Below are 26,073 nucleotides of genomic sequence, written 5' to 3'. Positions count from 1 at the left end.
GTGTTTCTATTGATGATTCACAAAATGATTTTGCTGTTCCTGCACAGCCTGGAGGTGACATTCGGGTTACCAGGTCTGGTAGACAGGTGGTACTGCCGAGTCGTTATAATGACTATGTTATGTAAAAAGTCCTTAAAAAAAAAATAATAAAAAAAATCTTTGAAAAGGGGGGATGTCATGCGATATGCAGTATTGATGAGCAGTGTCACTATTGGGCGTGCATGTGGTCTTTTAGGAAGGGTATAAAAAGGAACGTTCAGGTTGTAACTCTCTCTCTCGACCTCAGCTCAAGCTGAAGACAGCACTGCCATAGTATTAAATACAAAGTGGAAATCAATGTGTAAAAGTTAAACCTGATTAGCACTTACCTTGTCCTGAGTCCTGTGTTCCGGAGTAGTAGTTGTATTCCCCAGAACCTGCAATAGCAAAAAGGAGAGCCTACGGAGACCAGACGGAACAAGGAAGACCTGAGCAGACTGAGTCGCAGTTTGCCACGAGGTCAAGAACAGTTATTATTATTATTATATCTTTAGGTAACTAGAATGTAAATCATGCTTTAGGAAAAGAATTGACGTTTCAGCTGGATTTAAGATTTGTGTTTTAAATAATATCGGTGCTAGCATATGCCTATGGTAAATGTTTGTTTATATTAATTAGCCAAAACAATTACAGTCAACTCTCGATTAACCGGGGTAATGGGGGGGAAGGAGGTCACAGATAACTAAAAATCACGGTGTAACAGGGGGAGACCTGTGCTGACTCTTCTGATGTGTTCATAGTGCTGCAGGGAGAGGGCAGCAGCCCGTCAATATCCGCCTGTCAGTCATGGCAGTGACACGGAGAGGTGGGAGAGTGGGTGTGCGGGCTTTCCTTCTCTCTGAGTGGCTGACAGGCGGGTCTTGGGGGAATTGCTGGCCCTATAAGTTAACATTCTGCTGTTACCTCAGGTCTGCCCTCTGAGACGTAAAAGGTGTGCGGAAGCGCTGGAGAAAAAGCTGCAGGGACAGAAATCCCAACAAGAAAAATAAATAAATAAATAAATAAATAAATAAATAAATAAGAGAATTAGCGGTAGCAGGGAAAAACCTTGGGCAGCCCCAGTAAACAGTGTATAGCAGGCTGAGGGAGCCGCTAGTGTAGGATGGAGACCCGGGCCGTGCGGGTAGCGACGGTTGGGGTGAAGCTGCCGAGCGCAGCACCTTTTATTTGTAGTTTTGTTTACTGTGTTTTATTTTCCCTGTTCCTTTCGCCTTTTGATTACTGTTTTGTTTGAACCTCTGTATCCTGTACCGCCCCCGCAGAGGGCGCTTTTGTCCGTGGCCTGAGTACCGGCAACGGTACACAGGACCACAGGAATACTAATACTGGTAAACAGTAAAGAAAACTGGCGCACTCACAGGTGCTCAAAATAATAATGAAAACAAAAAGCGATATGAAAAGGGAAAATAAAACACAGTAATAAAACTACAAGATAAAGGTGCTGCTTATGCAGTGCCCCCACTGCCGCTAAGCCAGTCAGTATGGGCCTCCGACCTATGCTCAGCTATTTCTATACACTGGGGTGGCCAGAGTTCCCTGTATAACTACACACGTCCCCTCGGGTACGTAACTATTTCTTTTACTTTTTAAATTATTTTAAGGCAGGCTGTCTCCCTCAGCCGGGCTTGCCTGGTCCTTGTTTACACTGGCATCTTCTGCCAGCGTCACTGTATATTCCCAAACACGGCCACCCCAATGCACAACCAAGCGCAGTTCTTATGGGCCGAGCAATCTCCCAAGGCCCGCCCCTCAGAGAGAGGGAAAGCCGACACACCCTCTTCCCCACCTCTCTGTGTCATTGCCAAGACTGACAGGTGGATCTTACGAGACTGCTGTCCTCTTCCTGCAGTACCACGCATGTGCCAGATAGTCAGCACAGATTTCCTCCCGTTACAATCATTTATAATGGCTTCCTTAACTCAAGCTGACAATATTTTGAATCCAGCCTTGAAATAAACAGTTCACAAAGCATTAACACAAACAATTTCAGACTGTTGTAGGCTTCTTGTGTAATGTAGGAATGTTTATTAAATATCAAACTTCATTTTAATCATGAAAATGATCTTTGAAAAACATTTAAATAACGTATAAGGTAAAGGTTTTTGAACAGGGCCCATTTGACTTGAAATCATAGTGAAGTGTAAGGAAATCCCTTTTTTTTTAAATAAAATGAAAAACCTTAAATAACTTATCGGTTAAAGATTTGTGAATAGCTTCCAGTAGGAGCACTTTGTGAACAGGATTGAGTTGAGAAACATGGATGGCCCCATAATGAGGAATGTATGAGAGATATCAACGTAGAATATGGCATCAATTTCAGTTCCTCTAATGTTGCACTTTAATTAACTTTCAAGTGTTCACTGCATATTTTCTTTTTCTAGACATCCAGCAAGGCTGTAATTATCTGAGCTGACTTAAAACAATTGGGTACTCTGGCTTGAAAATCACTAGTCAAAAGTGATTTTGTTTTGTCTGGTCAGTTTTAAAAGGTACTTCCATACACAATGTTAACAATATTTTTTTATGCACAATAGTGATTTAGTGTTGTCATATCTGCATCTACATTTCCTGGTTCCTTAAATGAATTGATCAAACAGGAGATAGCTTTTGAAGCTATTTTATTTTCTACCACCGTTTTCAAGTGCCAGCTATATTATCATCAGCACATAATAAAAAATAAAGATAATAAAATAAACTCTGAGGAAGAATGTTAAATACGTAGCTAAAATAAAATGAACATCACATTTCTTTATTTGGAATATGATCTTTCAACAAAGTAAATGTACATTAAAAACAGAAATACAGTACAGAAATGCAGTTCTTCAATTATGTATTTCTTTACAGGATTCACAAAAAGGGCAAAGATATTGGAACATCACAGGGCTTGGGAGAAAAACTCAAGCAACCAGAGCTTTCCAAATTAGAAATCGCAGTGTGAGTGATTTGTTGATAGATTGTGACTTTTCTTTTTTTTTTTTTTTTGGATGCCATGTCACATATAAAAATGGCTAGACTAAAATAAAATTCTGCTGTTAACTATGAGTTATGTACCAAGCACAGCTGACCTGAAGTTGAAAATGGTATTGCTGATAAAATCTGTAATTTTCTAATTATGTAATACAAATAGAATGTGTGTTATTTACTATCATAAAAAATGTAATTTGATATTAACTTAATTGATCATTTGTCAATTTCTAGAATGCTGCAACATTTACTGCATTAATACTGTATAAACATGTAAGATCTCCAATGCCCAGTACTGTCAATCTGTGATGCAATTTGATAGAAGGAAAAAAGTCCTTATGCTCTGTGAAAAAGAAATGAAAAGATATCCAAGAAATTGGGAACAGAGGAGATTAAATGAACCCTGCTTCATGTTAATGAGAGGCGGCTCCTCTCAAATACTGTAATTAAAAGACTGGTATTTCTCTGTATTAAGAACTGGGATTCATGTCTCTCAACATAGCTAGAGGAGGTGAAGAAACTTCTGACCAACTTCTGTCAATTATGTATAATTTTGAAAGATTTTCAAACTCTAAGAAAAGAAACTTTCATTTTTAATGATAAATCATGAATTATTCTATTTATCGTATACACTTTAAGATGAAAAGTAGGGATATATATATATATATATATATATATATATATATATATATATATATGCAATAAAGTCAGAAAACAAAATTACACATGTTGAGCCTATTGGAGCTTGACAAAAATAAGTGGAATATAAATGAGCAAACTCAAGTGCGTGAGCCTCATTTTTACCGTTCTCTTTCATTTGTTCCCCACCTTATTTTTTACATTTTTTTATTTGCTTCCATTCCGTTCCCAGAAGAAACTTGCAGGTAAGGCAGCACAGGAGAACATAACAAAAAACTGCTAATTTACAACTAAATCTTCAGTTCTTTTCTTCAGCCTCATTCCTCCAGTATACTCTGCTGCTCAAACAAAGCAAATATTGCGGGGACTTTATCAAGAAAAAGAATAGCCTAAACAGTTTAAGAAAATTATTTGCCTTGAAAGTATGCAAACCAAATGAAAGGTAATATACAAATAACTTCTAAATATACAGTACATAATATGTTTGTAAATATATATATAGTGACAAAGTGGTTAAAAATCACTATGTTAGCGGGAGAATAGAGAGTTTTATTCCCTGGGTTTATGTAATCTCCGGTTTTCTCCACTAGATGCCACTGTTTTCCGTCAATCTGGGTGTACGGGAAATGTACTTGTTTAACTGATAAGGTAATGGATGGTTAAGGTGTTAATAGGTATTGATCAGTGGCAAAAGTATTGTGCATTTGTATTGGGTTCTTCTCTCATACTGGATTTCAAAATACTAGCATAAGCAAAAAAAATTTGATTTTTTTTTTTTTACATAAAGTCTTTCTAAATTCCAAGATTAAAGGAACACCAGCTCTCAGTTTCTCTTCCGAAAGAGAACGCCTCCGATCGGACAAGACAAGATTATACAGCGAGTTGCTGCGCTCAGCATAAGCTGTGTTTACTTTGCACATACTTGTGCATAATTTTGCATAATTTTTTTCTGTGCATAATTCCCTGGGGTGTATTATGCAGTTATCAAACAATTAAATAACAGAAATAATATCCTACCATACCTGATGTTTAGATCCCAAGTCCATCCTCTTGTTTTTCATTTCAAACTTGCCTTAGGTCATGGTTTTACAACAGCCGTTTCGCAGGGGACTAAAAACCAGGTGTCCTCAGAGTTGGTCAAAAGCAGAGGATGTCTAGTAACCTCCCAGATGTGGCTTTTAATCAAGGAAAGTCGGTAAATTCAAAAAAACTTTTACTCTCTCTTTTGTTGATAGATTTGCAATGTGGGACCTTTGCCGTGGCATTTTCTGGCAAAATCGATCAATGTTCCCTTGATCCTCAGTGTGATCCAGCATTTGTCCATGTCCTTTTTTGTAAACGATGTAATTCCCAGGGGTTTAAGTAGTGGTTCTAAATGTGATTGCGAGATGAAACATCAGGTTCTTAACAGGGCTATTTAGAACATAAGAACATAAGCAAGTTTACAAACGAGAGGAGGCCATTTGGCCCATCTTGCTCGTTAGGTTGTTAGTAGCTTATTGGTCCCAGAATCTCATCAAGCAGCTTCTTGAAGGATCCCAGGGTGTCAGCTTCAACAACATTACTGGGGAGTTGGCTCCAGACCCTCACAATTCTCTGTGTAAAAAAGTGCCTCCTATTTTCTGTTCTGAATGCCCATTTATCTAATCTCCATGTGTGACCCCTGGTCCTTGTTTCTTTTTTCAGGTCGAAAAAGTCCCTTGGGTCAACATTGTCAATACCTTTTAGAATTCTGAATGCTTGAATCAGATCGCCGCATAGTCTTCTTTGTTCAAGACTAAATAGATTCAATTCTTCAAGCCTGTCTGCATATGACATGCCTTTTAAACCCGGAATAATTCTGGTCGCTCTTCTTTGCACTCTTTCTAGAGTAGCAATATCCTTTTTGTAGTAAGGTGACCAGAACTGAACACAATATTCTAGATGAGGTCTTACTAATGCACTATATATCCGAGCATCTTGTTGACCTTTTTTCATAGCTTCCCCACATTGTCTAGATGAAGACATTTCTGAGTCAACATAAACTCCTAGGTCTTTTTCATAGATTCCTTCGTCAATTTCAGTATCTCCCATATGATATTTATAATGCACATTTTTATTGCCTGCGTGCAGTACCTTACACTTTTCTCTATTAAATGTCATTTGCCATGTGTCTGCCCAGGAGTGTTTGCCACTATTCCTGTTTTTGTGTCATCTGGAAATTTAACAAGTTTGCTTACTATACCAGAATCTGTCATTAATGTAGATTAGGAATAGCAGAGGACCTAATACTGATTCCTGTGGTACTCCACTAGTTACCACGCTCCATTTTGAGGTTTCTCCTTTAATCAGTACTTTCTGTTTTCTACATGTTAACCACTCCCTAATCCATGTGCATGCATTTCCTTGAATTCTTACTGCGTTCAGTTTGAGAATTAATCTTTTATGTGGAACTTTGTCAAAAGCTTTCTGGAAATCTAAATAAACCATGTCATATGCTTTGCAGTTATCCATTGTCGATGTTGCATCCTGAAAAAAATCAAGCAGGGTAGTTAGACACAATCTCCCTTTCCTAAAACCATGCTGACTTTCTACCAGGATGCTGTTACCATATATGATTTCGAGTACATTACAAGTTTGGAGTGTAGTTAATTTATTACTAGGCTGTCAAGTGATTAATTTTGAGATAAAAAAAAAATCTCAGTTATTCTTGGTTTTAATCGCATATTTAATTGATACAATTACCGCTTCCATCTCATTTAAGTTCGTTTTATTACTGATTCTATTATAATGAAATGTATTTTTCTATTGTTTTGGCTAAGTTACAGTATTTGCACTGTTCAGATTATTTTATTAATTGTTATTAGTGTAGAATTAATACAGCAAACATGATTAGTTGGAACTCTGTTTCGTACTGTGCAGCTAATGCTACTGTAGCTTTAACTGTAAGACCTTACGCACTGTGACATGGCTACTGAACTGTGGGGAGATTCTTGGTGTTTTGGGACGAGGGTGAGAGATCGTTACCAGGGGGTGGGGTACTTTGAGCAAGTTTCTTTGAGCTCTGTATTCTAATGCTGTAACTAAAAGCAAGAAACCTGTGCCAAGGAAATATACAATATTGCTAACAGGGACAAGACAGGAGTGTGATTAGTTAACTACGATTTTATTGACAGCCCTAATTATTACCCATCTGCAAAAATCTCTCCCCACCCCCCTGGAAACAAAAACACCGTACTGAACATGTGTTAATTGAACCTTGTTATTTTTAAAAGGCTATTATAATTGTAGAAAATACAAATAAACACGGGGGTGGGGTGTACCCGGTCACATAAAACCCCCACCTCCCCCCTTAAAGGCTCAGAAGTCTTGGTCCATGTCTTGGCACCCATAGACAGTGGCAATAACAAATCCCCAGTGGAGGGCTGGCTCCTCTGGATGTGCAGCCAGCAGTGGCAACGCTGGCAGCGGCAATGTTGACATTAGTGCAGCGCACTCCAGCCCTGGCAATGCTGACAGCGGACAGGCTGGTTCCTCCAGACGTGTAGCCAGCCTCCTTGTCGTTTCTATGTTTGGTCCTCCTTCTCTGCCTCCACCTTGCAGTGCGCCTTGTCTAGGGGGAAGTTGGCCCACTTTGATGCTGACTTACAGTACAGATAACGCAGATGTGACTTGTACTTTTCTTGAATTGCATTAAACTTGAATTACATTTTTTTCATCCACAATATGTGATGAATTCATAAGTCAAGTTATTATTGCTGGTATATTTATTATCTGGAACATTAAAACACATTTTTATAATTAAGAATATTATAGTATCATTTGTTTAGGCGTTGCTTACTAAATCAAACAGCTTGTAACATGTAAGGGGTTTACATGTAGGGAAAATCCATACAAGCTGTGAAAGCTGATGTCATTTCCAAGTTTTAAGCGATTGAAATGTTTTTCATTGGCCAGAAAAAAAGCAATCTTTGGTGCTTTTCTTCATTTCTCAGGTATTTACAGGTGGCTGAGGGAATGCTGTTTGTATAAAATATATAGGATAATAAAATAGGCTGCAGTGAATAGTATACAATAGGGAATGACTTTTGCTAAAGTATTTTTTTTTTTTTTTTTTTAACATGACTAGTAGAATCTGTCTGCCATGAACTTTCTGGGATTCCAAATCCTGTATCATGTGTTAATACGACTCTTGTGCACTCAGGTGTAGTTATGGCCTACTTTAACAGTATTTTTTAAAAGTCTAATGCTCGCACTCTGTGTATCACAAAATGACACGAAGATCAAAAAAAGTCCAAAGCAGAAATATTGAATCTTATTCACACTCACATGTGCAAAAAAAAAGTGACTAAAGTGCTCAAAAGTGCTAAAATGCATAATACTTAAACACATGTTTACCATTTATATAGTCTCAAATCATTCGTATTAACAATATAGATATGAATCCAATTGGTAATTAGACTGGCAACGACAATTGGATCATTATGACAAACGAATTACATATTAGAACACAATATATTGATTTAATTAGAATCTTTTTTTAGCATTTTTTTTTAAATTAGCACTTAAAAAAAAAAGAAAAAATTATAAAGCCAGCCATTATCAGTTTTAGATCTTAGTATCCAAAAACTATTTATCAATTGATGGACAATGGACCCAGTTGTTAATTGGACAAACAGCAGCAGTCAGATCATTAAGGCAAGCCAATTACATTTCAGTACAGATTAGCAATCTTTTTTAGTTTTTTAATAAAAATGTCAAAAGACATTTATCAGCAGCAGTCCATCTTTTACACAGACCCAAGTCCATAGCAGTATATGCTAAATGCTGAAAAATACATGTATGACAAAAACACAAATAAGCCTCAAATTAGAAATACAAAATAAGTTATTACATAATACAATCATTCAATTAATTACAAACAAAATTATTTGAAGAACACATTGGCTTGATGCAAATCCCCAGTTAATAACTGACAGCTTTATATGTGTAAAAATGCAGTGTGTATACCTCACAATTCCATATAGTACCTGTCGCTAGACAGTAAAAATAAATAAATAATCATTAATTAGCCTGTTTTAGGTAACGGTATGCCTTCAAAAGCTTTATATCAATGGCAATTTTCTTTATCGTTTTTTTGTTTTGTTTTCTTGTTCACAGATGAATACTTGTTTGTCTTCACTGTTGGAATTTCAAAACAGGCTATAGCCTGCTGTTTGTAAGGTACACCAAGTCTAAGAATAAGCTTTGGAAACAAAAAAAATATTTGACGTGAAGTGGCTTCATTACTTTTTGACCTAATAGCTAGTCCGAATTATTATTATTATTATTATTATTATTATTATTATTATTATTATTATTAGTAGTAGTAGTAGTAGTAGTAGTAGTAGTCGTAGTAGTAGTAGTAGTAGTAGTAGTAGTAGTAGTAGTATTAGTATTATTATTATTATTATTATTTGTGTTATGTTGTGTGGGTTTGGATTTAATTTGTGTACAGGGCTTATCTATCAGTATCTATCACATAAGGTTTAATATTAAACCAAAACAAGTTAGTAAGCACATTTTATATTCACAAAAGCTGTTTACATTTTTCTATTCAGTTTGAACCTGGATTATTTCTGTCCAATAATGCAGCCGCTCAATTAAACCAGCAGGTGTCCCCAGAAACCACACAACAATCGTTACACCTTGCTATAATAATTTTCTCAATTCATTTTAAAAGTAATTTATTTGTAGTTTTATGGTTAGCTGTATTAAACCAACACAGATTTTGACAAAAAAAAACACCCTTCAGCTAAATAATTACAAAAATGAACACTAATAACAGACACTAACAAAGCAATAAAGCCAAAAGATGATGACGCTGTGTTTGACCATTACTTTAACCACTTACATTTTTTGAGTGTTTAAAGTAAATGATATATAACAAAAACATCTTCTAAACATCATGTGTTCCTTTATCTCATTCATTTGATTACAGACAAACTCAGACAATAAGGTATCACTTAATGTCACCTTCCACGTGTTGTTACCACATTGAATTTTCCTGCCTGAATATAATAGATGTCAATAGGGACTGACAATATCAGGTTTACATTTAAGTGTTTGTACGCCAATGTGTATACACAGTGTATATTCAATGTGATGTACAATACAGTACTGTAGACTACTGAAAATATATTAATGAACAGTACATTAACTGGTGCATAGTGCAGTGTGTGGAGTTTCATGCAGTACAATAAGCATATTTATTGTATCAACAGAATAACTATAACATGGTAATTGTGGCATCCTTTTGTTTGGTTCGTACTGTTGATACTGATGCCATTGACTGTGCATTGTCAGTTCACTTTTATTGTTAACAATGAATTGTCTGAAAGGTAGACACTTATATGTTCTTAGAGGAGCATATACTGTATGTTCTGAGAATCTTCGTCAGATTTATACTTATTTTATTTTTCTACTAAAATTGTATGGATTCAAAGACAAAAAAAGGGTAAACTATTCTTGAAAAAATGACTCTATATGACTTTTTGAATATGTAAAAATATAACATAGAAAATATATATTGTTAAGCATGTGACATGTTTGTATGTTTTGGTGTTCGTTTTAAAAACGGCAAATTTCTTAAAATTCAGTTGATTTAGTAATATGGTATGCGTGTTATTGAATATCCTAATTTAATTAAACTAATAAAGAGTTATAAAAAATGGTGCTAGTGCCCAAGTAATTTACAAGGATTATATAATCCACTACCAAGACCTACTGTATGTACATCAAATGTGTTGTTCTACTTTATAGAATGTTTAGTTGTATCTTTTAAGCAATTTGTTAAAAAAAGCCATATCAGAACTTTGATTATGTTATTTTTTTATTTTCAAAGAGAGAACTAAATGAGGTTGTTTCTCTTACATGTTTTGTGAGTGCCATCTGGCTCAGTCTTGTTTATGCTCTGAGCTCTTTGAATTTTGTGTGCATTCATTTAATGTAGAAGGCCCTCTCTACTTTCTAAGTTTTGTTTGGGGATGCGAGACGTAGCAGGGTCAAAGGTGTAAGCTAGGTGCATTGGGATACATATATTTCTCTTGTTTTATGTTGAAACGTTAATTAATTATGTTTTTCTAGACAACAGGTATGGATGTGCTTTAAATTAAAATTTTTTTTTTTTTTTTCCCCACTGGGGAATTCAACTGCCTCTCTATATATATACAGTATATACAGTATATATATATATATATATATAGTTGCTGGTCGACTGTCTGTTCCTATATGTAAATGTAGCCTGCGTGTGGTGCTTTCTGTGTCTCCCTGTTATTGGCTGTTTGTGCCCATCGGTTCTGGTGTGCGGCTGAGGACCAATGGGATGTGTGTAAGCTCCGGTACCCGATTAGAATAAAGGGGAGGAGCTACGTTATGAGAGGGTGCTGCGCCACCAATTATGTGTGTGTTCTCAAAGTTGGTTACTGTTCCAGGATTGCAGTGAAGCAGACAGAGCAGTGGTCTCTGAGTAATTAAAGCAATCGAACTTGCATCAAGCGTGTTGTCTCCTTCCTTTCTACTGCCTGCAAAAAACTACTAATGTGTATATATATATATATATATATATATATATATATATATATATATATATATATATATATATTAGAAGACCATTGAATGCAACCATTGAAAAAAGGGTTGTTAATATATATACACAGATATACCTGTGTAGTAATTTGAACATCGTGCTGTATATTGCACTGCTCTGGATACTATTTTTCAAAGGTTGCACATAAAGCATGACAGACTGATGGCTCTTCTAATGCCTTTAATTGATTTGAAAAACAAATGTATTAAGGGGTTGATGCGTTGGAATTAACCCTTTAGCACACTTTCTTTTTTCTTTATTCCCAGTTACAAGAATTCACACAAACACAACGTCTGCGTAAACATGCTGTGCGAGGGTTATCACAAGTGCTTTTTGCTCTGATCCAGAAGTGGAACACCTCAAGGGAGACTGCAGGGCCTGGGTCAGCCATATGGCAGGAGGATCCCCTTGAGAAGCAGCCTGATAAGCTGGATCAGCTTCAGCACTTCCTGACCAGGGCCGAGGCATCCCAGAGAGCAGGTAAACAGGGGAATTCTGTGCACCACAGCAGCAGAAGCTGCAGTAGCAGGTGCTTGGGGGGAGGATTGGAAATTGTTTAATCTATGAATTTGCTACATTTCTGTAAATTTGTCCCTGTGATATAATATCAACTGTACCGGAACATGTTATTTACCCATATCTTTAAATTTACATTAATTTTCTATTTTTCTAGCATTACTCTTATAGATTTACCACAATATTATTGTACAGTATTTTGCCAGTTTGACCATATTTTCACTATATTTAATTAGACTTTGCTAAACTTATTATTATTAGGATAATAACAGAAATTGAGGTGTAAGAGGTCTTATCTCGGGAGCCTTTTGGGAATCCCTTTTTTATTTAATATGTATGAGTTATCTGGCTGGTGCCTTATGAATACATAACATCAAAAATGTGGCAATAGTTGCCTGAACTCTAGACACCACTGTAAGCAAAAATATATCAGTCACTGTTAAAGTAGTGTTATTGCATGTCACTGAGAGCTTTTATATTGTAAGACAAGTATAATAACACATTATATCCTGTGATCTGGACTCTGAACATAATGGCAGACCTGTCAACTCTCCCTTATTTACTGGGACTCAACCAATTTTTGGACACATCTCCCAGACAACCCCCGGGACAGATTTTCTCCAGTATTTTGCTAAACTCTACTGTAGAACCCTTTTGGGTCAGCAAACCTTTTAATTTCCGCAAAAGTAAATTTCTCGCTTGCAAATTTTCAGATACTAAAATCATGGCATTTGTGTCATGTACACTCTGTGATGACTGCAATCCCTGTATGTGTTATTCAGGGTTTAGGACCCAAGGGGAGCCCTGTGGCAGGCATGCATTCAGCGCCCGTGAGGCAAGATCACATACTCGACCATCGACGATGGCTTCGCGTGCGATAAGCTCTCCAGGTAAAAGAAAAAAATAATAATATATACTGTATATATATATGCAAATGTCAAGCTTCTTGGACCACAGCATACTCTCACATAATCCAGACTGTATGCGAGCGAATAATTTAGAAGTCACAGCAGTTAAATGGGAGTATCAACACCAGTAACCAGAGATGCGAGCGACATATCGCTTTGAGAAAATATCGCGTTGCTGAAATTGGGAGAAAAAAGGATTCAAATCAATTGCTGATTACTAAATTTAAAAAAAAGTAAATAATAATGAAGACGGTGATTATGTAGTGCTTAACAACAACAACAATGATAATAATAATAATAATAATAATAATAATAATAATAATAATAATAATAATAATAATGTTGCACTTTCAGGGTCAATTGCAGCATACCAGTGAGTGCAATTAACATGCGTTAAAAATTAATCTCCCAAAAAATTAAAGCGTTAATCGCAGAAATTAACTGGTTAATTGACAGCCCTAATTATTACCCATCTGCAAAAATCTCCACATCCCCGCCCCACCCAAAACAAAATCCTGCCTACACCGCTGGTATCACAGTCTATCATTCTACCAAGTAAAAAAAGTGTAATAGTTGTATGCCTTTGACTTATAGGTATTTACTTGAATTCAGGCACTAAGATTTCAGTTTACAAAATCTCAATGAAAACTCAATGTTGACAGGTATGTACAGTGATTGCAACAGTTTGAAATAATAGAAAAAGGTTGAGATCCTTTTAAAATATGTTAAAGCATTTCTGCTGACATTGTCTAATGTTGTACACTGACCCAAAATAAATTTATAAGACACTGTGACAGGTTGGCTGTAAGGGTGATGTCAGACCAGGAAGGCTTTCTCCTGGCTTTTATAGTCTGTGGCTGGAGCCCAGTTAATCAATAATTAACAATTGGCTAATTAAGGCTCCAGCCACATTCTCACATTTATTTCTGGCAGAGAGGACTTTAACCCCCTCCCTGCCGATCCAAAACAAACAATCACACAATCATAATAATAATAGAAACAAATATATACACATACATAAAAATGGAAATAAATCACAACAACAACAACAAAATAATATAGACATTAATAAAGGGGCGGGCACCCCATCACAGGCACTTATAAATTACTAGAAGGACAAAAGGACAAATGAAGGAAAAAAAGTTTCTGCAGCATTGACTGGGCTTTTACTGGACTACTCTTGAATTTTGACCATGCCACAGTTCAGCATAGATACTTTTTTTTTTATCAAAAATGTCAACATATTTATGTCCTAATGTGTGGTGTAGAGTACATCATGTATGATATTTATTTTAAATATGCCCTGTGTGTACCCACTAACTAAAACTGTTTACACGCTAGGCTTTAATATGGTAGTGAGCGCACAGGTGTGCTAGACATTGCTAATGTTTGTTTTTCTCACCTAATCCTAGGCAGCACCGGGCAGCAGTGTGGAGTAGTGGTTAGGGCTCTGGACTCTTGACCGGAGGGTCGTGGGTTCAATCCCCAGTGGGGACACTGCTGCTGTACCCTTGAGCAAGGTACTTTACCTCGATTGCTCCAGTAAAAACCCAACTGTATAAATGGGTAATTGTATGAAAAAAATAATGTGATATCTTGTAGCAATTGTAAGTCGCCCTGGATAAGGGCGTCTACTAAGAAATAAATAATAATAATACTTCCTTCTTACTACCTGTGTAAACATCCAGCCCCTTTCGATTTGGTTTCTGAATTTTTTTTACACAGATTAAATTAATTTAATGAGCTGTCGAATACAGTTGTCAGCAGGTGTAAGCAAGTTGATTGTTTACTGCACTGTGAGTTCTGGATTAGCTGTGAAGGCAATAAGGAGCTATTGCACAACAATTCCTGAAGTAAATACAAAATTGTAACGTGGGGGACATATAGGATGTTATGTGTGAAAACAGTATATTGTAGATCGGAGTAGTAGAAGAAACCGTGTGGGCCTGGTATTGTAGTTTAACAAAGTTCCGAAACCCATCTGCCTTATTTTCAGCCCGTCCCAGGCCTCTTCTTTCAAAAATATTCATTTAAAATAAAAAAGCATAAAATGTGCCTGAACTATGCCAAAGAACGAAGTAAACCAACCCGTCCATTAGTGTCTTTCTATAAAAAGGTGCCAAGAACTGCCTGAAGCATGCGGTGAGTGTAGCTAATGTCATTTATTCATTACAAAGGCAGATAAAAGATTTTGGCATCCCTGTTGGCTATTAACAAATCATTCCTATAAATGTAAAACTGGCTATACAGCAGACTTATTAGCTTTCTGACCTCACATGAAATTCAGCCAAGACTGAAAGTAAATGGAAACTCTGTTCAATTGTTCTTCTATTATTCTTCAGAATTCAACAACTGTAACACTGTTACCGTAGAACAGAATTTACAGATACAGCTAGTCATCTTTCCTGAAAGTGTAATAGAAGGTGTGATTTGTAAAACCTTTGTATCTACTTGTAGAGCCATGCATTCAGACAGTACATACCTATATACAGTAGATGCTACAGTAGATACCAATTTGAAAAGAACAAATCTGCACACACACAAAAAACACAGCTCCAAAAAAAATGTAGAGCTGAAATCTACACATCAAGGATGTTTGTTCAAAAGAACTAAGTGACCTTCAGTGCAGGTAGGCAGAGCAAATATACAATTATGCAGATGCAAAATTATCAAAAGTCGTGTAAAGTATAACAAATTGAGGTAAGTCAATTTATCTGATATCTCTCAGTTCCAAAGAAGTGGGAAAACAAGCATAGCAACCCATCCAGGAAGAATAAATTCCACAAGTCAATCTTTTCAATGTCTCAGATGTTCATTGGAAGGAAACCCAAGGCTGAAACTGCAAACATGTCAATGTTGACAGTTAGTCTAGTGGTGCCTGTATTTCTTTTTAACAACCACCTGCAGTACTGGTTATTTTTAAAAAATACTTTCTATTCACAATGAATTGTGCACTAGAAAGTAGTGAAAATTAATTGTTAAAATAAAAGTAATGAAAATTAATTGTTAAAATAAAAATCTGGACTGCAAGTATTAGGAACCACCATTAGCTGGTGAACCTAAACCTATTCTCACAGAAACCAACAATGCATGGTGAAAATAGTGAGAAACCAAAATGCAGCACCAATATGTTGGGAGAATGTGATTTTCATTTCTTGTGGATCTCAGTTCTGCCCATTCTCAGTCTGTGGGCACATTTGGGTCACAGAACCACTAATTGAACAAAGCTTTTATGCAAAGGCTCCATCGCAGCATCACAGTACATTTACATTTTGAAAGACATTTCTGTTTGCTCTTACTTGACAACTGTTGACACCCCAAACCACTCTGTTCATGAATGATGGTGCTCCCTCACATGGGGCTCGCTAAGTGGAAAGAAAGATGCAGTGGCAGGCCAATAACCAGACAGGAATCCAATAAAAAAAACATCTTGTACCGTACGTCAGACATGAGCCTTAGAAGTTGATCTAACCATGAAATGCTGCTATATACTGTAGCTACACGGTATTCTGAAGTTCCTTTCTCATTACACAATGCTATGAGAAAAACTTTATTTAAAAAAAAAACAACAACAACAACAAAACACTAATGTTTTGATGCTAGGCTTTAAAATCATCAGTTTCAGCACAGGTATTTTAAGTGAAAATAAAAATGTTCAGATGGCATGAAAATTGTCAAAACATTTTTTACAGCAAATGTGTATTATATTCTCTTTAAATTTTTACAATTTCTCATATGTGATATTTTTACATAACGTTTTATTTTCTTAATTTTCAAGGCTATTATGAGGAGATTTATACAAACTAGCTTTTACTGCCCCGTTATTTCAATAATTCAGATGACAAATGGCTTTCTCATCATTTCTTTGATTCATATCTCCACAGTTCCAAGCTGGTCAGAGGTGGTAGGCAAAAAGAAGCAGAAGCGCATTCAAACATGGGCAAGGTCTGCATGGAACAAGGTAAACAGGATCAAATCTATGACAATATGCATGCAAATCTCTTTGTGGGTTTGACTGCAAATGTATGTAAACGCCAGGGAGTATCTTAATGACAGCAATCATTAATCTACCTTTTTATTTAATTTGACTTAACAGCTATAGAAAAGGAATTACTAATGTATTCATTATGCCTACATATGTTGTTGTTTGTCTTAAATGCAATAAACAAAATATATGTAAGCATAAAAAAGATAATGTATACCAAGTTGTTTTTTTACCATTAAACTAAAAGCAACAAGAGCTATATATGTGCCATTGCATTGCTTTGGGTGCTATAACCTATCTATCTAGGCATTCACTGGTAAGAAAAGAACCAGCCTATGGTACATTAAATAAATGATCAAACGTTTGCGTTCCTAAGTGGATCTGCTCTAAAGGATCTTAAAATATATTCATGGTGGTCATGTGTTTCTCAAACCTCCTCTGGCGATCCAATTTTTAATGCAATGTGATCCAATGACCTCTGTGGAATCTATTTAATTGAAATACATGTAATATGGAAAAGGATTTATACATTCTGCATTGAAGACCTTAAAAATGTAAATGTTTAAGTATGCATTAAAGTGTTACAGGTTTCCCACATACCGGTAATGGAATAGAAAAATATTTTTCAAGTTTATACATCTAGTTTTTCAATGTTGGGTATGTCACTTTATTACACATACTTTGTTTAACGTATATAGTATTTTCATAATGTTGTTCAGTGACCTATTGTATATCCTTTTATTGCCATCTTGTTCTCTGCTTAGATAATTTTTTACTATGCCTAAAAATTGTTCAACTGCCTCTGCTTCAGAAGTTAATATGTGGCGTGGTTTGAAAATGCAGTTGTATGTTCTGTCCCCACGGTTTCAGATGGACAGTAATGTTTAAATTAGACTGTCCAACCACAGTGCCCCAAATGCATGTGGAACACTCTGTGGTGGGCATTGCAACCAAACCTTGTAGGCCTACAGTATAAACCTGTCATATATAAACTTCATTCAATATTTCCTTTAAAGGTTATGGTTATAAAACATTTAGTGATATCTTAATAACAGTGCTGTACGCTATCACATATACATGTAAATGAACAGTCAGAATGCCGCTGTAGTATAGTACAGTAATACGATTTTTGTAAAATAGAAAATGATTAATTGGAATTCCTAGTGAAGATTAAGTTAAAAAATAACCATGTCCCCCGTGAGAAGAATTCAGGAAATAAAGTTTTAAAAATGTTATGTTATCCAGTTTTCGGAGAATTGACTTGTCATTTTTATTTTCCTGTGTTTTTCAGAGATGACTGAAGTATTTGATACAATTGTTAAGAGATGCTGACATTTTTATCTTCTGAACTTTTTTCATTTCGAATAGAAAATGGCTTACAGTACTGCTTTTGTATTTATTATTAATGTTCTCTTGTGAAGAAGTTAAGGTATGTTCATTCCATTGGTTGCAACACATTTCCTTGTAACAATTCTAATAATAACAATTTATTTTCTAATGATCAAGCAAAAGAAATCTGTGTGTGTGTGTGTGTGTGTGTATGTAGTACCAGTATGTGGCATTTATGGTTTTAATATGTGTTTACAAAATAGCTTTATTAAAGAATATGTATTTATACTCTGTATCATCTACTTAGCACTTGAATTCTATTCATCTTAGAAAGGACAGCTTCAACAGCAAATTATTGTCACTGCTTACGTGACACTTCCCTGACTTTACAGAAGTGTCCCATTCTGGGGACAAAAGCCCATATGATTTAAGCTGTGATATGTCTTGAAGATATGAGCTATTCAAATGAGATGTTAACGGAAGGGGACTTTGTAATGCTGGATGTCTTATGTTAATGTATTCTAATTTGAATATAAAAGAAGGCTTGGCAGTTTTTCTTTGGATCATAACTGAACACAGGGACCTCATACATTTGTATTCTACTTATATGACTGACAAGACAATAGAAAACAGTTCACATTTTATCAGCTCTTTGTTTATGTTTATCTTGTTGCCTTTCCCTTAAGATTCAATGAGAATTATTTGGTTGTTGAATATTAAAGTTGCAGAAGTGTTAGACCAATATAGGACTTTATTCCAAGTAGTTGTTGTTCTGTGCATTTAATAACAAAACACAAAAATGAAAAATATTCAATTTGTGGCAGTGCTTTCCATTTAGAGTGAATTTTAGAAAAGACTAAGAAATTATTGGGTTGAAAAGCTATTCTGTATTTTTTTTTTGAAGTATTGTATCCCTTCAAATTTAAGAGGCACTTTTTAAACAATTTTTTCTTCTCAAAAATAGCCTGTGTCTTAAATTCGAGTGCATTATAGTGATGCATGTATTAAAATCGCCAACAAAAGACATGACTACCCAAGTACACAAGCAGCAACGTGACTGACTGCCGAGAAAAGACAAACCAAAATGTTACTGCCCGATCTCGGATCATCCATGACATACAGACAGCCTTTTTCAAAGAAGCGTCATTAGGTTCCTGAGGAATTTGAAGAGATTTTACAATTTCAACGTTTCTTACAAACAGTACCAGCTTTGGAAGATTGGAAATGCTGATCAGACCCCTGTAATTTTCGACATGCCAAGCAATACCACAGTTCACAAATTGTGCGAAAAACAGGTGTGAGCAATCACGACTGGAAATGAGAAGCAGCATTTAACTATAAGGCTCTGTGTGATGGCCACAAACTCCCTCCATATGCGTAATTGAGGTTTTATCTTTGTAAATGCGTATTTACTTGCTGTTTTATTTTTTCCTCAAATTAAGGGTGGGAAATTTGGGCTGCATCTTAAATTCGAAGGAATACGGTATTTTTTGGTTAAAACTAATTAAATAATTCTATAAAATGTACTTGTGATGAACTTTCATTCTCTCTGCTCAAATCTGTAGTTTTAAATGAGGCAAATACGATAGATAGAGTAATTTTTTAATTTTTTTTATTTGGTACCTCTCTCAGTTTGCATTAGTTTCAGATAGTCTGTTTCACTAGGCCATTTAACCTCAGCAGTGAATGTACTAATCTCTTATGCATGGAAGAAAATAATGGTCTAGTGTTTCAATGACAGTACAGACAGAGAGGCAATGTAGCTACAACCCAACAGAGTTTTACAACAAATGCCCATTTTCCATTCCCAGACTCACAGATTTTTTTTTTAAACCAGACTTTGTAAGCAATAAAGGAAAATCAATACAATCATAGATTCCAAATATTTATTGTTTATTATTGCAGTGAATAGTGCAATTTCTTTAGCAAAATCCAATCAATTATAAAATAAATGCTCTGAGGCTTAAGGTATGCTAGGTATTACTTTCTAGGTAAGTTACTACATCAACTCAATAGATAGTTAAAGCAAGTTTGAAAATGTAGAATTGAATGATACCTAGGAACTGTTTTTTGGGTTTTTTTTTCCCACAGAAACCACTTAAATGTTTTACATAAATTCGGAATTGAGTTCATTTTGACTTTCCTTTCTTATTCTCATAAACTACCTTACTGTTCCACCCAGGCATTTATAAATATCATGTTCAATATATCTGACTTTAACTATCAGTTTTTTAATTGGTTGCTGTTAAGTTTCTGAAAATCAAATATCCACTTATAAATGTGTAAAGAAAGATACCGATGTAAACAACAGTTATATTTATATCTGCCGCTGTATTAATTAAATTACCAAACAATGTTCAGTTGTCGAATAAACTGATATTTAGGACTTTTAAACTGATATATTTTATCAGTATATCTGTGACTGTTTAATCTGCGTTGCATCATTTAAAAAAAAAAAATAGATGATAAACAGCTTACTTTAGTATAACACACAGTGACCAATCTGATAAAATAATGATTCATCATATATATATATATGAAACAAGCAATTTGTACAGCCGGGCGGCAGAACATTATAGCCGGGAGCACTTTTAACATAAAAATAAGCTTGACTTACCTTACATATATAATACGACAAAGATTTTGAATAATGTGTTGTCTTTCGTTGACTATATCTGGTTGTGCTTTTTATGTTATACATTTTCTTTTTCATTACTGTTTTTTATTATGGTAAATTACCGTGGTTATTTAGGCACGCTACGATTTGACTGGGGAAAGATAATGTAGGGCTATTGGAGTTCACAAAAAAAAAAAAAAGGTAACCTTTTCACTTCCTTTTTAGCTAAATTATTGAGTTTATTGCTTCATTTAAATTGTTTTCTTTATGTTACGTTTTCAGGACATTTTGTTAATGCACGTCTATTTTTGTATTTCGCTGTTCTACATTTTTTGAATGCAACTGTTCATTTTAACCTTTTTTTTTTAACACAACAGTACTCACACACGTTTTGTCACCATCATAACTGTTGCATGAAACCGCAGTGTAATAATCCAGCACCTCTGCACTTAAATCATTTTGTATGTCATTTGACAAGTGTTCAGCTGATATCCCATCATGCCTTTCTTCTTAATGGCGTACAGCCTCTATAAATGAACCCCAATATCTCTCACAAGCACCTGTGTACATATTGTTATGATATCACAACAAAAGGAATATTTAGTTTTTTTCTTTTTTTATTTTGGTGCATATGTATTATGTACTATATACCTTACAGTACAATAATACGATAATAAATGGACTGACTGATAATACCCGAAAATAATCTTAACATTTGTTTTAATAAACTAGTCAGTGCAAATATAGTATTAGGGGGTGGATTGTGCTGATCGCTGGCTTATTTTGACTCCCTGCATTCATTGTCGCTATTTTTGCTTTGAATGTAATTGGTTATTTTTTCAGTAGTCATTTTTTATGTTTTAGCCTCTCAAAGTGCTTAACACAGAAAACCCGCCCCTTCAACTCTCTGATTGGTTAAATGTTGTGTCAAGACGTAACACAGCTGTCATGTGGTTCCAAGATTTTTTTTCACCAAGCAACGCGCAACTGATCTAGTCTGCTAGAAGCAAAATCAAGCCTTTTTGTTAAATCACAGTAGCATCTGCAAGGCGGATCAGGTTTTTTCAGCCGGGCGGCGACAGCCACTTCGCCGGGTGGCCCGCCTGGCTGAAAAGGCCTGGGGAGAACCCTGCTTATATGGCTCTTCATTTTAAGGTACCCGTAATGGGAAAGGATTACTAACTGCAGTTAGGCATTTGCTAAAACTTAGCTATGATTCACTAACATAACACAGTGGAATGATCATAGTATAATTTAGTAATTGTAGGATAGTATTGCCAATGTGAAAACTTTAACAATAAAGGCATTGATGGAAATGTCCAGTCTACTTTTAATGTTTTCAAGCAAATTGGCTTCATCATTGCCATTCTCATATTTACTTTGACATCTGACACATTCTTTCCCTTGTCCAGCGCTTATTTAACCTGTGCTGCATACCAGTCTGTCATAGGATGGGATAGCTCACTGTATGCAACCCTCTGATTAGTGAAAGTATTATTGGCGATCCAATCAAAACCAATAAAGCCAAAATAAATTCCCCACCAAAATTTCCCATTATACGGTATATGATGTATACAGACAGTTGGGACCTTATCACATATTAGAAATCACTGCGCTGCCTCAGAGACCTTCATGGAATATTCAGTAGCCTTCTTGTTTACAGTAACTGTAAAATCTTTTAATCTGAAGATACTGTAGCGTCAGAGTGGGTCATAATATCACTCTGTGTATGAAATTAACAGAATTGAAATATACAAACAAGCTGATCTCCATTTGAAAATAACTATTTGTGTATTGCGAGCCTACGCAACAATGCGTACTTCAAGCAAATCTTCAAACCATCGCCTTTCATTGGGACTTCAGAGCCAAAGAGCTGCAGTGTTCATCAACACAGATTGACTTCTTTATATGGAAATCGATTATTCAAGTATTCAACATATCTAACATTAAATACTTTACAACTCGAGAAAGTAACTGAAGCAAACGCTATCAAGTTAAGTGGATAAACTGTTCTAGGTATAGAATATAACTTCCTGTTTTAGAGTGTGTATGAAATGTATTTTGTTTGTTGAAATGTGCAACTCAAAGGAGTTGCCTCGTAAATGCAGAAAATTTGATCACTGCCCCATTTCTGAGTTAATTTGAATATATCATCAACTGAGGTTGTTAACTTATTAGTTTGGTACATCACGCCTAAACTAAATTAACACTGTAAAACTAATTTGCTAAATTAGGTACTGGAATGTTGGATGTCCTTCTGAATGGGAAATTGAATTAATTATTGCGCATACTGAAATGATCGATTACAACAAGAAACGGGTATTGAAAATAATAATGCAATGTAGACACTTTGTGTGATAAGCCATATTTAATATTAGTATATTAACCATGTATGCTAATGATGTTATGGTCGTTGTAATCGTTTGACTATGAGATCAATGAACTGTATACTATTCATGCATATCTCTAACCAATAGCCTTTCCTTTCTGTAATATTAGATTAGTTGTGCACCCCTTTTTATTCTTAAATAAACTATTGTTTTATATTTCTGACACGTTGTGTAAATGTTGGTTATTGTCTAAGGGAATCGAGTTCTAAATGATCCTGAACTTAAATATGGTATGTCTCAGTTATTAACATTTGTACGTTCTTAAACAGGGCGCCTAGAGACTAATTTATATTTAAATAAATTGTATATGTGATATGGTGGAGGGAGAATAGATCTAAAGAGATTCGAGAGTTAATGTTCCTGAAACGGCTGTCATGAGGAGCTGATAGATCAATGATGAGCCGTTTTTTACCTGACATCTTCCTGGTAGCTATGCCTATAGGGTTAATGCGAAACAGAGGAAATGGAGGGAGGGGGGGGGAGGGGGGGGGGGCTGAGAAGGGGTCAACCATAAATCCCTTAGACACTTCTGACTTGATGAGAGTATTTGAGGTTCTTTGAATGTATCTACAATGATCCAGAGAGCAGAATTTCTCATTGAAGTTATTGCAGAGCTGTCTATCGCCAAAAATGTATCCTTACTGTGAGAAGATTCTGGTGGCGTGGAAGAATGAATAGGGTTAACTGATGAAAGACGGTCCTTAAAGCGAGGTGGAGTTGGCACAGAAAATGGCTTGTGTGGGAAGAAGCACTTTTGGGCAGAGGGAGACCACTAAAAATTTTATGAAAAGATTTGGATCGGATTGGGACCAGTCAATGATGATATTATCCATGGCGAGAACTGTGGCTGCTTTAGCTGAAACTGATTTGTGGTATTCGTAAAACATTGTCCATCTGTACCTGACAGACAGACTATATTGAACATATAGGAGTCCAGTTCTTGCTGACAGTTGGGAAAAAGCCAGCACAAATTTTCCCAGTGTAAGATTTTTAAGAAGCCTAGGCTCCCTGGATTTCAGTGTTACAGAAAGATCCCCGGCGGCTGCTGAAATCCAAAATGGGATCAGCAACAGGTTGAATGAGTTGCTGAGGCTGCTGGCTGCTGAGGATCTGAGATAGTTGATGGGGCTGCTTGCTGCAAGGAAGCGGGGGGGGGGGGGGGGGGTTGTTTCCTGGAACACTGAGCTGCGGGCTGAGGAGGAAAGATCGGTTCGGCTGGAATGCTGTTGCAGTATAAAATAAACATAGATTTGCGGTCGCTCTCCGCTGGAAGCGGAATACCTCTTTTAAAAAGAGCTTTCAGGAGTTTATAGACTGACCAGGCTTTAAAATACAACCAAGCTGGAGAGGATTCCCGGGGTTGACGGCGCTTGCTTCTCCGTGGTTGGGCTGCTGAAGATGGGTTAGCAGTGACTGGAGCGGCGGATGGTACAGCTGGAGGATCCGAGCAGAGAAGTATAGGTCCGGGGGTGGAAAGCTGGGGAGAACCCCTTGATCTTCCAGGTGGAGCACGGACAGAAGCTACAAACGTACCAGACTCTGGAATAAACTCTTCTTCCAAGCCTTCCGACTCCGATGAGAAGGAATAATGCGGTAAGTTTAACATCTTGAATTTAATTTACAACCAAAATTCAAACAGTGGTACGAGTCTTACTGAGTTAGTATACAGGTACAAAAAACACAAACAGACACAGAATGGGGAGTGCTCAGGGTTTATATATAATTGGCAATTGAATTTGGCGCAAACTGAGAAAGGAGGTGGAGCCATAGGCGTAAGAAACTATTGGCTTAGTCGGGCTGTAGTAGTCTTTTAGAAAAACGTGCATTTCAAAACTCTCCTATAGGAAAGAAATGCCCCTCCCCCACAACACACAGGCAGTGTCAGCGTGTGTAGAGAGACACAAAATGTTATCTTTCAGGGTTCCCGCGGAGCCTTAAAAAGTCTTATATTTGTTTTTCCATTTTAAAGGCCTTGAAAAGATCTTAAATATGACAGATTTACAGCTGAAGGTATTAAAATGGTCTTACAATTATTTTTTCTGTTTAACACTTTGGATGCCAACGTCGCCGTTCGGCACCCAGTGAATCTGTATCAGAGATGCGAATCGGCGACAGGCAGCTGTACCCTGTTGATTAAAAACAACAAGAAACTTGAAAAAATGTCACCACAATAAGCAGCACAACTGCTGCTTTCGATTGGTTTGAAAGTCAAGTTGCTAACAGCCAAACAAAACAGAGAAGGAGGCGGTGCTTGCGCGGTTAAGTGGTCGTTGTAGTCTGTTAGTATTTCTCGTTAAGAATTGAGGTTAGTTTCTGATATTTAATTAAACATAAAAGGATTTTTTATAAACAACTTCTGTCAATATGATAGTATTGCTGGATAACCGATCAAGAAAATAACGCAGTAAGTTTTCAATGACTGTGTGAAACAAGCAGAAGAGTGCCGCGGGAAACTACAGTGCGTAACAAACTCCCTCCTCAGACTCACCGAGACATATGGGCTGTACTGCCATTTTCTGTGATAACTTTTTGTATTTGCCATAGAACAACAAAACAGTTCAGAAATTCTTTTGTGAAAATGCTGAAAATTATTTTCGTTTTAAAAAAAATATCGTCCTAGCTGTGCATCATTTATAATTTTCCCCATATATTTATTTCTTACACAATGTCACTCAATTACGTCCTCCCATCCATGAAAATGTGTATTTGTATCGGATTGTAGGGTTGAATACTTGGTAAAGATTTTTGTTTTTTGAGATTGTTTCAAACATAAACATGTATTGATAGTATTTAGTCATTGCGAAATTGTTTTGTATTTATTTTATTTCACGTTTACCTATATTGTCGTTTTTACCCATTTTTTTAAAATTGGATAATACGTCCGTTTACAACTAACCATTTCATCGCTTGCAAAAAAGGAACATATTACCCCTTTGTACTTTTGTTGTGTCATTTGTAGTTTTTTATATATTCGGGGATATATAAAAACTGGATTGTTGGTGAAATTGAAAGACAGCATTCTAGTACTGGAAACGTTAGCTAAGCAGGGTGTGCTGGAAAGCCTTCAAGTGAGAGTGCAG

The 26,073-nt window shown here is 36.0% G+C and overlaps 1 pseudogene; it reads left to right on the top strand.

Annotated features, from left to right (window-relative positions):
- The window catches only part of LOC131697201 (tetratricopeptide repeat protein 29-like), a 52,331-nt pseudogene that overhangs the window by 709 nt on the left and 25,549 nt on the right, over positions 1-26,073 (top strand).

The sequence above is a fragment of the Acipenser ruthenus genome, chromosome 2 (assembly GCF_902713425.1).
Source record: "Acipenser ruthenus chromosome 2, fAciRut3.2 maternal haplotype, whole genome shotgun sequence".
Classification (NCBI taxonomy): Eukaryota; Metazoa; Chordata; class Actinopteri; order Acipenseriformes; family Acipenseridae; genus Acipenser; species Acipenser ruthenus.
This window is presented reverse-complemented; position numbering and strand designations above follow the sequence as displayed.